Raw genomic sequence first — 9,128 nt, forward strand, 5'->3', positions numbered from 1 at the left:
TGCCCCAGGGGCACTCTTTAATAGCTTTAAAAAGTAAGTTTTTCTTGGAAATATGCGTAATTAATGCATCGAAAATTGAAATGGTGAACTTTTGAAAGAATATTTTCTTTATTTAGAATGCTTAAAGAGTGCCCCTGGGGCACTCGTTAGCATGACCCTATCTTAAAAACACTTTAGATCTTCATGCCGTTGATTCAGCCGTGTTTTAAGGGTTAGGACTTAGGACAATACAAACACTGTTTTGTTCATGATTCCTCTTTTTCTTTCCATTAAAATAAGACTATCAAATAAAAAGACAAATGACTAATCCACCATAATACAACATTCAAAATTGCAGTACAATTGAATCTCAACAACAACTAACCATAGCACCAACAGTTTTAACCACTAGCTGCAAATCCTTTTCCACTATCCAAAATTTCAATTACACAACAAAAAGAACACAGAAGAAAAACGATAGGAAACATCAGATTCACATGCATAGTGTCACTGGCCACTATCCTCTTCTCGATGCTATGAATCAGACGGTGCAGCCATAGAATACGAAGAAGAAGCAAAGCATTGAAACAAGAGCCACAGATTCCAACGCCGTCACGATTCCCCATAAAAACTCATCAACGATAGAATTAGAGATGCTCGTCAGCTCCGACCACCGCGTCACCGGCATCTTCGATCTTGCCCAACAGAATAACGACACCATCGATGACAACGCTGTTTCCGATCAAAATCGCTTTTGCTTTCGTTTCTATTGTGATTGTTTGATAATGGTGATGGGACTCACTATTTATTTGAAGATTTTTATTTTATTTTTTCCTTCTATCTACTATCTACCCAATATTATAAAATTGACCAAACTCCCAATTTTAACCTTCTGCAAAATAAATTTTACCCTTGCAAAAGGTTAGTGAAGTAATTAACAAATTGAATATTTGCACTTGCCATGTGTTGTCTATTCATTCGTCTACTTTTACAATTGTGTACTTGCTTTAACATTTTCCTCCTCACCTTTCCTCTCTCTTCACGATTCAAATTATCATTCTCTCTTCTCTCTTCTCAAACCCTAAAAGTGACTGAACAAGCAAAACCTAGAACACGCCTCCCCGCCGTCCAAACAGTTGAAGCACGGGAGATGAATCAGTTTTATCCACCAAAGCGGAAAATCTTCAAATCTTCGTTCTCTTCGATCTCAGTTTTTCGTAAATCACCCTGCATGTATGTTGCTGATTCTCTCTTCAATTTCGCTTACTGTTTTTTCGTTTTCGTTTTCCTTTTGTTTTGATTTCGTAAGCTATTCTGTGTTCTTGCTATACCTTTTAGGGTTTTGATGTTTTTATAGATTTCTCACCATATGGAGTAGTCTTCTAATTTTACATTCACATTGTTCAGGTAAATCCAGTGGTGGTAGAGCTGATGAAGAGAAGGTTTTGAAAGTTTTGTGGGAGAAGGACGGTGAAGATTATTCTCTATCCTTTTTGGTATTTACTGCATGTCTGCAACCATTTTGTTTTAGCTAATAGTTTTTAATTTTGGCCAAACTGACTCTGTATGTATCGTTCTTGGCAGTTCAATTGTAGTATCTGCTGGGCTTCTCAGGATTTTTGGCCGCAATATTGCAGAGCTTCCCATGGTAGCTACAAGCAGAGAGTATCAAGGAAAAGTAAGCAATTTTTTGTACATCACAAATGACTCAAATCAAAATTGAAAAAGTAGATCAATAGATGCATTACGATAGATTTTTTTTCCAAGGATGAGCTCTATTAACATGCGGTTTTCCATTTAGGGTTATTTTCAACTGCTATTTTCTTGCATATAGAGGTTGTTGTCTTCTCTAAATGTAGAAAAGCTGGTTCTCCCTGCTGCAGCGGATGCAGAGTCAATTTAGACTAAGAAATTTTGCTTTCACAAGATGAGTGAAGATCAGGTAAAAAATCATCTTTTACATTTTTTGGTTAACCAAGTAAATTGTAGTTTGAGACTTGACTTATGTTCAACAATTTGTCACAAAAATATAAATTGATGTCAAATACTTGTGTGATTTTTCTTGCACTGGTTAGGAACTTAGGACTATAACCCTCACTACAATCACCAGTATCGACATGCCTGAGATTGCAGTACACAAATTCAAATTCAAGCCCTTTGCAGAATTCTTGTATGTAGATTTCGATGTTGATCGCTTATACGGTATAAATTTCTATATGTCTTTTTGCAATATATAATTATATTCTTCTCCAACTATTGACAAAGCCGAATTTGGAAGTGCAGATATTATTGGTGTCCTGCAACAAGTCGTTAGGACCCAAGTTATAGGTGTTGGGAAAAAACTGTGCGTCAACCTAATTTTGGCCAATGAATGGTATGTCACGTTACAATTTCACACCTGACAGCACTATACACTTCATTGCTTCATACTGTTTTGTTGTATTTTTTGTTTTGTTAGTGGAGCTGAGATTGATCTCACCCTTTGGGAGATGTATGCAGAAAAGACTTATAGCTTTTACTAAAGAAAACGGTCTACCGGTTGTCATACTAACTCATGCTTGGTATCGCCAAAGTTCAAGTCAGTTCCTTCATAAAACTCTATGTTATGTTTATTCCTTGTCCTTTACATGCTTCACTTGAAGTAAACTTTTTTCATGCTTTCAGCCACATGGAAGCTTAATCTTTCAAATGCTTGGAACGGTTCCAAACTACTACTCAAGTAGTTGATTTCAAGGCTAGGTATGCAATTCTGAATTCTATTCTTGCCAAATCACTTGATAAATTCTATTCCGCATTTTAAAACTGACTATCCTTTAATTCAGGTCTTTTCAGATTTGATGCCGAGAACCCAAATCCCGGCGCTTCACAATCACTGTTCCTACATTCTGGTTCTCAAGCTACTTTTAAAGAACACCGGTGAGCACTTGAATTCTTAACTTAAATATGCTACAGTATCTTAAATTTTTCGTTTGCTATGATTAAGTTGATTAGCTTTCAGGATATGATGAGTGTCATTACCTGTAAAAATTGAAACCAGTGCTCAATGTATGTGAATCCCATGGGAATTCACATTGATGTTTACTTGAATGTATTTGAGTGATACGATGCAAATGCAAATGCCTGTTTACTTGAATGAACTGATTTGTGGAATTTGACAGCTAAAACACTGAACTCTGATGAAGCAACAGACCTTAAGCTACCATTGAAAGAAAGGTTCTTTCTTCAACCATTGCCACCTACAGAAGCAGCAACAAAAAGTGCATTTGAAGTGCAACATTGCATTCATTTGAAGTGTGATGGTCTAGAAAAATCAATTTAATACTTTTGCTGGAAACTGTTCTGCCGGGGGGGTCTTGTAGTACTTAAGGTTTCGGATAACATTCTATCTGTTATGCTATTTTTTTCTTCATTTTCAATTTAAAGCATCAAGTGTTTCTTTCATTCTAGGGTGTATAATTTAATTGACCTAAAGTTTTATTAGTTTTATTATTTAATGCAATGAAATACTTTTTATCTCACGTGAGTATTTTTATTCACATGTGAATATTTTTTATTCACTAAGATGGACTAATGTAATAGTATAGTGGAATTTGCATTTCCATCATGTGTTATTTCCAACAAGCTACCATTCTTTCTGTTGTGTTATTTCAAAACCTCATTTGCATATGATCCTTCCAATAATGCTGCCACAACATACATATACACAGTCCAAGACTTAATCACTCACCTTTAAATTGTAAGTAGCAATATTTCAAATTTTAAGGATACAACAAGGATCTATGTGTTTTAACATTTAATTTAATAAAATGTTCAATCTCACAAGTTAGTATCACCATAATAAAATATATCTTACAAAATAAAGTGTCATAAACATAGAGTTTATATTTCACGGGTCACTATTAACATAATATCGTTTTTAATTTAATTAATCATTATCTTAATTTGAATTTAATTCATTATCTTAATTTGAGAGATAAAATTCTTATTTTTAAATATTTTTTCTCCCATAAAATTATTTAATACATTTAAATCTATATAATTATTGTTCAAGTTACAATTAAGTATATTATTTCATATTTTTCATTTATATTTTAAATTTTACATTTGCATTTGTTACAATTTTTTCCCCCAACTCACATGTCCAATATTTAATGGGCCATAATATAATTTTTTCTCCAACTCACATTTCCTTTAAATTTGCATTTGTTGAATTATATAACGGGTCATGTTATCCTCTATTGTTGTTGGATCGTCAATTATTTAATTCAATACTTGGCCTTATTTTGCTATTGTGTTCTTGACTTATCTTAAACTTTTTTTATGGATCATTATTTTAACTTAGAACCTAATTTTCATATTACTAACATCTTATTAGTAAAACTGTTTTTTAAATGGTTAATTTCCATTTTATATATACAATTTAGTCAAACTTTTTTTACTTGACATTCTTCGTATTATTTAAAAAATACTACACCATAAATAATGTACCCGTGCGACAGCACGGGTCTCTGACTAGTTTAGTTATTTGAAAATTTTAATCACGGGTGGGGTCTATTACATTAGGCGGTAAAGTGCTTTTTTTGAACAGAAAAAAAAGGACTTAAACTAATAATCCGATTAATTAAAAAATAACTAGTAGTCCTTTTTAGACACGGTGGAGGTTAAATTGGATAGTTACTTTGTAACAAACGTCCATATTGGTCATGACTCATGAGACAGCTTGCAATCACACACAAAATTGGTAATGAGACAAAAATATTTTCAAAGGTCTATAGTTCTTTTCATTGGGAGGGAAATTTAAATTTTGAACAAATTTATATTTGTTATATATAGACTAATGTTTTAAATTCCACCAACTATATTTTAAATTCATTTATGGTGAGCTAGAGTTTTTAACAAACTTTTAATTTTGATCATCGCAAGTATGGAATTTTGTATAACAATAAATTATGATTTTTTATGGTATGTTGTTGATTTATTGTTTAATTGAAAAAGATTATATTACTAATGCATATATATACTTTTTATTTTTTTATTTTTATTTTTTAAATAGTCAATGTTATTATGGCTATTACTTTGTATCATACAAATGATTGAATCATATCTTAAAAAAATGTATGTGATTCAGAGTAATAAAGATATTCATGAGTGGAAATTGAATTATGGACATTTTTATTGCTCAATTTTTGAATTCTTCAATCTAACCATCGAATTAATCACAAAATTCATATATTTGTAAGAGATTACATGATGATATTTCTTTGGGGAATCTGCTATTTGTTTAGTCAAAGAATTTAATTGTGCATTATTTTCTTTGTGATTAGCTAACAATGCATTCTGAGTTTCAACAGGCTAGTTTCCTTTTCTTCAAATACCTTTGTTAGATAGTGCATGTTATTCGTTTTGTAACATATTTTCGATCAATGCTTTAACATATGTGACATATTTGGTTAACATAATGCCTCTAACTGAAGCATCTAAAAGCAGTTTTGTATCTCCGCGACGCTCTTTTATAAAATATTGTATCTGCATTAAATCATCCAGGTTATGTGAACGACAACCTATAATCATTAAATTATACCTTTATGATGCGTCGTAGTGAGATTCAGTCTCTCCATAAATCAAATCATGTAATGTAAACCATCTTATAGACAAACTTCTTATTTAGTAGAACCTCTCGAAAAACAATTTTTCGAGCTCCACCTATGTAGTTATCGTCCCATTCAATTGTGTTTCTATCAAGTCTTTAGTTCGTTCTATAAGCGTTAAGGAAAGGAAACAAATTCTCTTTTGACTTTCATTTATTTCGTTAGGATTGTTGAAAGAACATATTTATTTAAATCTTGTCAAGTGTTCATAAGAATTTATTGGAGCACTTTCATCGAAAGAATTATCTCTTAATTTATAAAAATAAAATGTTTCTTGTCAAAATAGCATGGATTCACATGTTAGAATATGTAAGTCACATTTTCTTCTGCTGCTTATCGCTCAAAATCTTCTAAAGTGTTGACAGGTGGGTTAAACATTTTTGTCCTATTTTTTGCTTAACTACATGAGTAGCTTGTCGGATTGCCTTTGCGGTTTTTTTTCAATTTCTAGATCAAACTGCAAATTTGTCAGTCCTACACTACGCATAAACTAAGCCAGCAAATATCTTTAGTAGTATCAAGAAAACAAAATAAAATTGAAAATAAAATACAAATAAGGTAAAATAAAAACATAATTTAATTGAACTTAATATCAAGTATAGTCGCCTATTGGTGCCTTGTTGAAGTGATCAATAATCTTTGCTAATGGCGTCATTTTTTTGTGTGAAAAGCGTATGAATATTTTCGTGCCAACAAAAACTACAATGTGCTAAGTAAATTATTTTATCCACGAGATTGTGTTAACTTCGTTAAAAGCTAAAGTGAGTGTACTTGTCATCGTGAATGCAAGAATCCTAATTGTAATGAGTTGTGCAGAGCGTAATTGATATACACTATCAGTATAAAAAATTTATACAATCAATTCATCACAATCATTCATTGTTACTTTACACATGATCGAAATAAAACGATTATGATTAATTGATAGTGTAATATATCTTTACAAATACTTATCAATCAAACTCTATTATTTCTTAAAAAAGAGATTAATTGACATCATAATCATTCATTAGTACTACTTTACATCTGATTAAAATAAACAGTTATGATTAATTGACAGTGTAATATATCTTTACAAATACATATCAATCAAATTCCATCTGTCATATAAGAAAGTTTACTAATCTGGAAAATACAATTTTACCTTGCTGGTCATACAACGGGTCACGTGGATGACTTCATTGCATCCTATTTGTTTGGCACACTGTTCTTGAATTCAAAATGCAACATTTCTTTATAATACTATTCTATTCTACCTGCTCTTCATTTATTACTATCAAACCTATGCTTCTACATCTATCTCATGTCCTAACATAATCTGCCTTCTCGAAAAATAAATCCTATGCCAAAATCTTCATATACTTTTCCTTCTCTCTTTCTCTCTCACTCACTGCTTCCTACTTCCACTTCTTCTTCTTTCTTCCTCTTTTTATTCTTCTTTATTTCTCTTTTTTCTTTTTGAAATCAAATAGAAACAAGCGATAATCTGCGTCATCTGATATGATTTTTTTTTGTATTCTTTTGTGCCACAACCTAAGGAAGGTATTTTTCTTCTTCTAGTTTTAGAATCTTGCATTTTGAATATGTATTTTTGATATTTAGGGTTCAGTTTATACTTTTTGATTTTATGGGTTTGGATGAATAAACTGAACCATGTTATATTTGTTTTGTATTGATTTGTATTTATTGCTCAGTTAAACTCATATGGGTTATTCAGATTCTTACTTTACTTTCAAGGAAAACACGTGAAAAATATTGTTTTTTAGTTATCATGAAGTGATCAAAGCAATGCATTTTCGATGGTGTGCGGAACTAATTATGTGAATTTAATTTTTTGGGTTTTGTTTGTGTTTTTTTATTTTTGATTATCTGAGAAGTTAGATTTATAGTTTGATTATGTGGATATAATTCTTTGCTCTTATTTTGCAGCAAGTATGTATGAGATTCGAAGCTGAAAAATAATGAAAAGGTTTATTAAAGGTTGTTCTTCTCATTTTCAATTTATGTGAGGCTATAACTTTCATATACTACAAGTTCTTATGAGTTTATATTAGTATAATTTTGCTTATTATAACAACCTTATTATAATACTTCTTATTTGAAATATTGCTTACTATAATATTTGGTTTCTCATCACACTTCTTTCTCACAACTTTTTGAAATATTGCTTACTATAATATTTGGTTTCTCATCACACTTCTTTCTCACAACTTTAATTTCTCAGAACTAGAGATATCATCTTCTTCATCACTTCACATTAATCATAAGACCATTTACAATGGGGGTGTTGAATAATTTAGAAAATTTCTTTACCCACCTCCCTACTTTCTTGGTCACCTCTAGTGAAAAACCATATATACCCCTTACTTCGGAAATGCATTTCCAAAATGCAAGAAAATGCTATTTTCGGAGATGCATCTCCGAAAGCGCTTTTTTTTTTCAAAATTTGTCTTATTTCGAAAATGCATTTCCGAAAATAGCATTTCGGAAGTGCATTTCCGAAATACTGCGCGTTTTGCAAATTTAGCAAAACAGCCCCCTCCCCCAATTCATTTAATCAGAGAATAAGCATGCATATAAATAAGTATATAATCAGAGAATAAGCATGCATATAATTCAAAAGGGTGTCACATCGACGTTTTCAAAAACTAAAAGCTTTTAAAAACCGACAACATTTATCCACAATATACAATACACCTGGTCATTCCAAATAACACCTAAACGTTTAATTACAAATCATACATAATATGCATTCACAGCGGAAAATACTAAATACTCATGTATTTCATGAAATGAATCATGTCCCATACCATGATCATATCTCAATAATCATCTCAACCTAAAATAAACCATAATCAAAATATTTGGCTTGAAAGCCTCTCAAACAACAAGTAGCCAAATAACAAGTTCTCAAGTCATAAACATAATACATAACCAAATAGAAACATGAGTTCAACACGCATAGTCTACCCAGTGTTACATGACCAGAGCATCGACTCACTACCTAATCTCCAATAGACACAGAAGAAACTCCAGCTAAGTCTCGCAAGAGCTACTAAAGGCCAGAACCTGCATGTCGCCAAACGAGGGCAACATTAAAACAGAAGGGTGAGAATACGAATCATTATGAAGAAAGTATAATAAGATACAATGGTTAAATCAACAATTCAAGTAATTAATCACACTATGTATAACCATGTAGATAATAATAATCAATCTATATTTCACACGTTATCAAGTATGCAACAAGTATAAAGAGTATAATATTCCAATCCTAATATTATATTCTCAATTATGCACATAACCATAGTTATCACATATCCACACATTTAATCAAATATGTATTCAAACATCACTCATTTCGATTATCAAGCTCATACACATATCACAACTACATCAACTTCACATATTCAATTATCGTATAATTCTGATGTGACTCAATGCAAGACATGTGACTCTAGGCATGTGGTACCGCAATGTGAACCCAACGTTTCACCACTT

At 31.5% G+C, this 9,128-nt stretch overlaps 1 long non-coding RNA gene across 3 annotated transcripts; it reads left to right on the forward strand.

The window, feature by feature from the left end:
* Window positions 1-237: 237 nt before the first annotated feature.
* On the forward strand, window positions 238-3,868 carry LOC131629598 (uncharacterized). 3 transcript variants are annotated; one of them, XR_009292062.1, is made up of 10 exons: window positions 242-1,212; window positions 1,387-1,475; window positions 1,564-1,657; window positions 1,781-1,921; window positions 2,055-2,181; window positions 2,263-2,353; window positions 2,438-2,557; window positions 2,644-2,718; window positions 2,802-2,895; window positions 3,138-3,868. It is a non-coding gene; the product is annotated as an uncharacterized LOC131629598 (long non-coding RNA). The 3 variants fall into 3 exon arrangements; XR_009292063.1 differs by having other exon boundaries at window positions 2,479-2,557; XR_009292064.1 differs by having other exon boundaries at window positions 238-1,212; window positions 2,055-2,149; window positions 2,263-2,557.
* Window positions 3,869-9,128: the final 5,260 nt, after the last annotated feature.

This window comes from Vicia villosa, unplaced genomic scaffold (genome assembly GCF_029867415.1).
Source record: "Vicia villosa cultivar HV-30 ecotype Madison, WI unplaced genomic scaffold, Vvil1.0 ctg.000585F_1_1, whole genome shotgun sequence".
In the NCBI taxonomy this organism is placed as follows: Eukaryota; Viridiplantae; Streptophyta; class Magnoliopsida; order Fabales; family Fabaceae; genus Vicia; species Vicia villosa.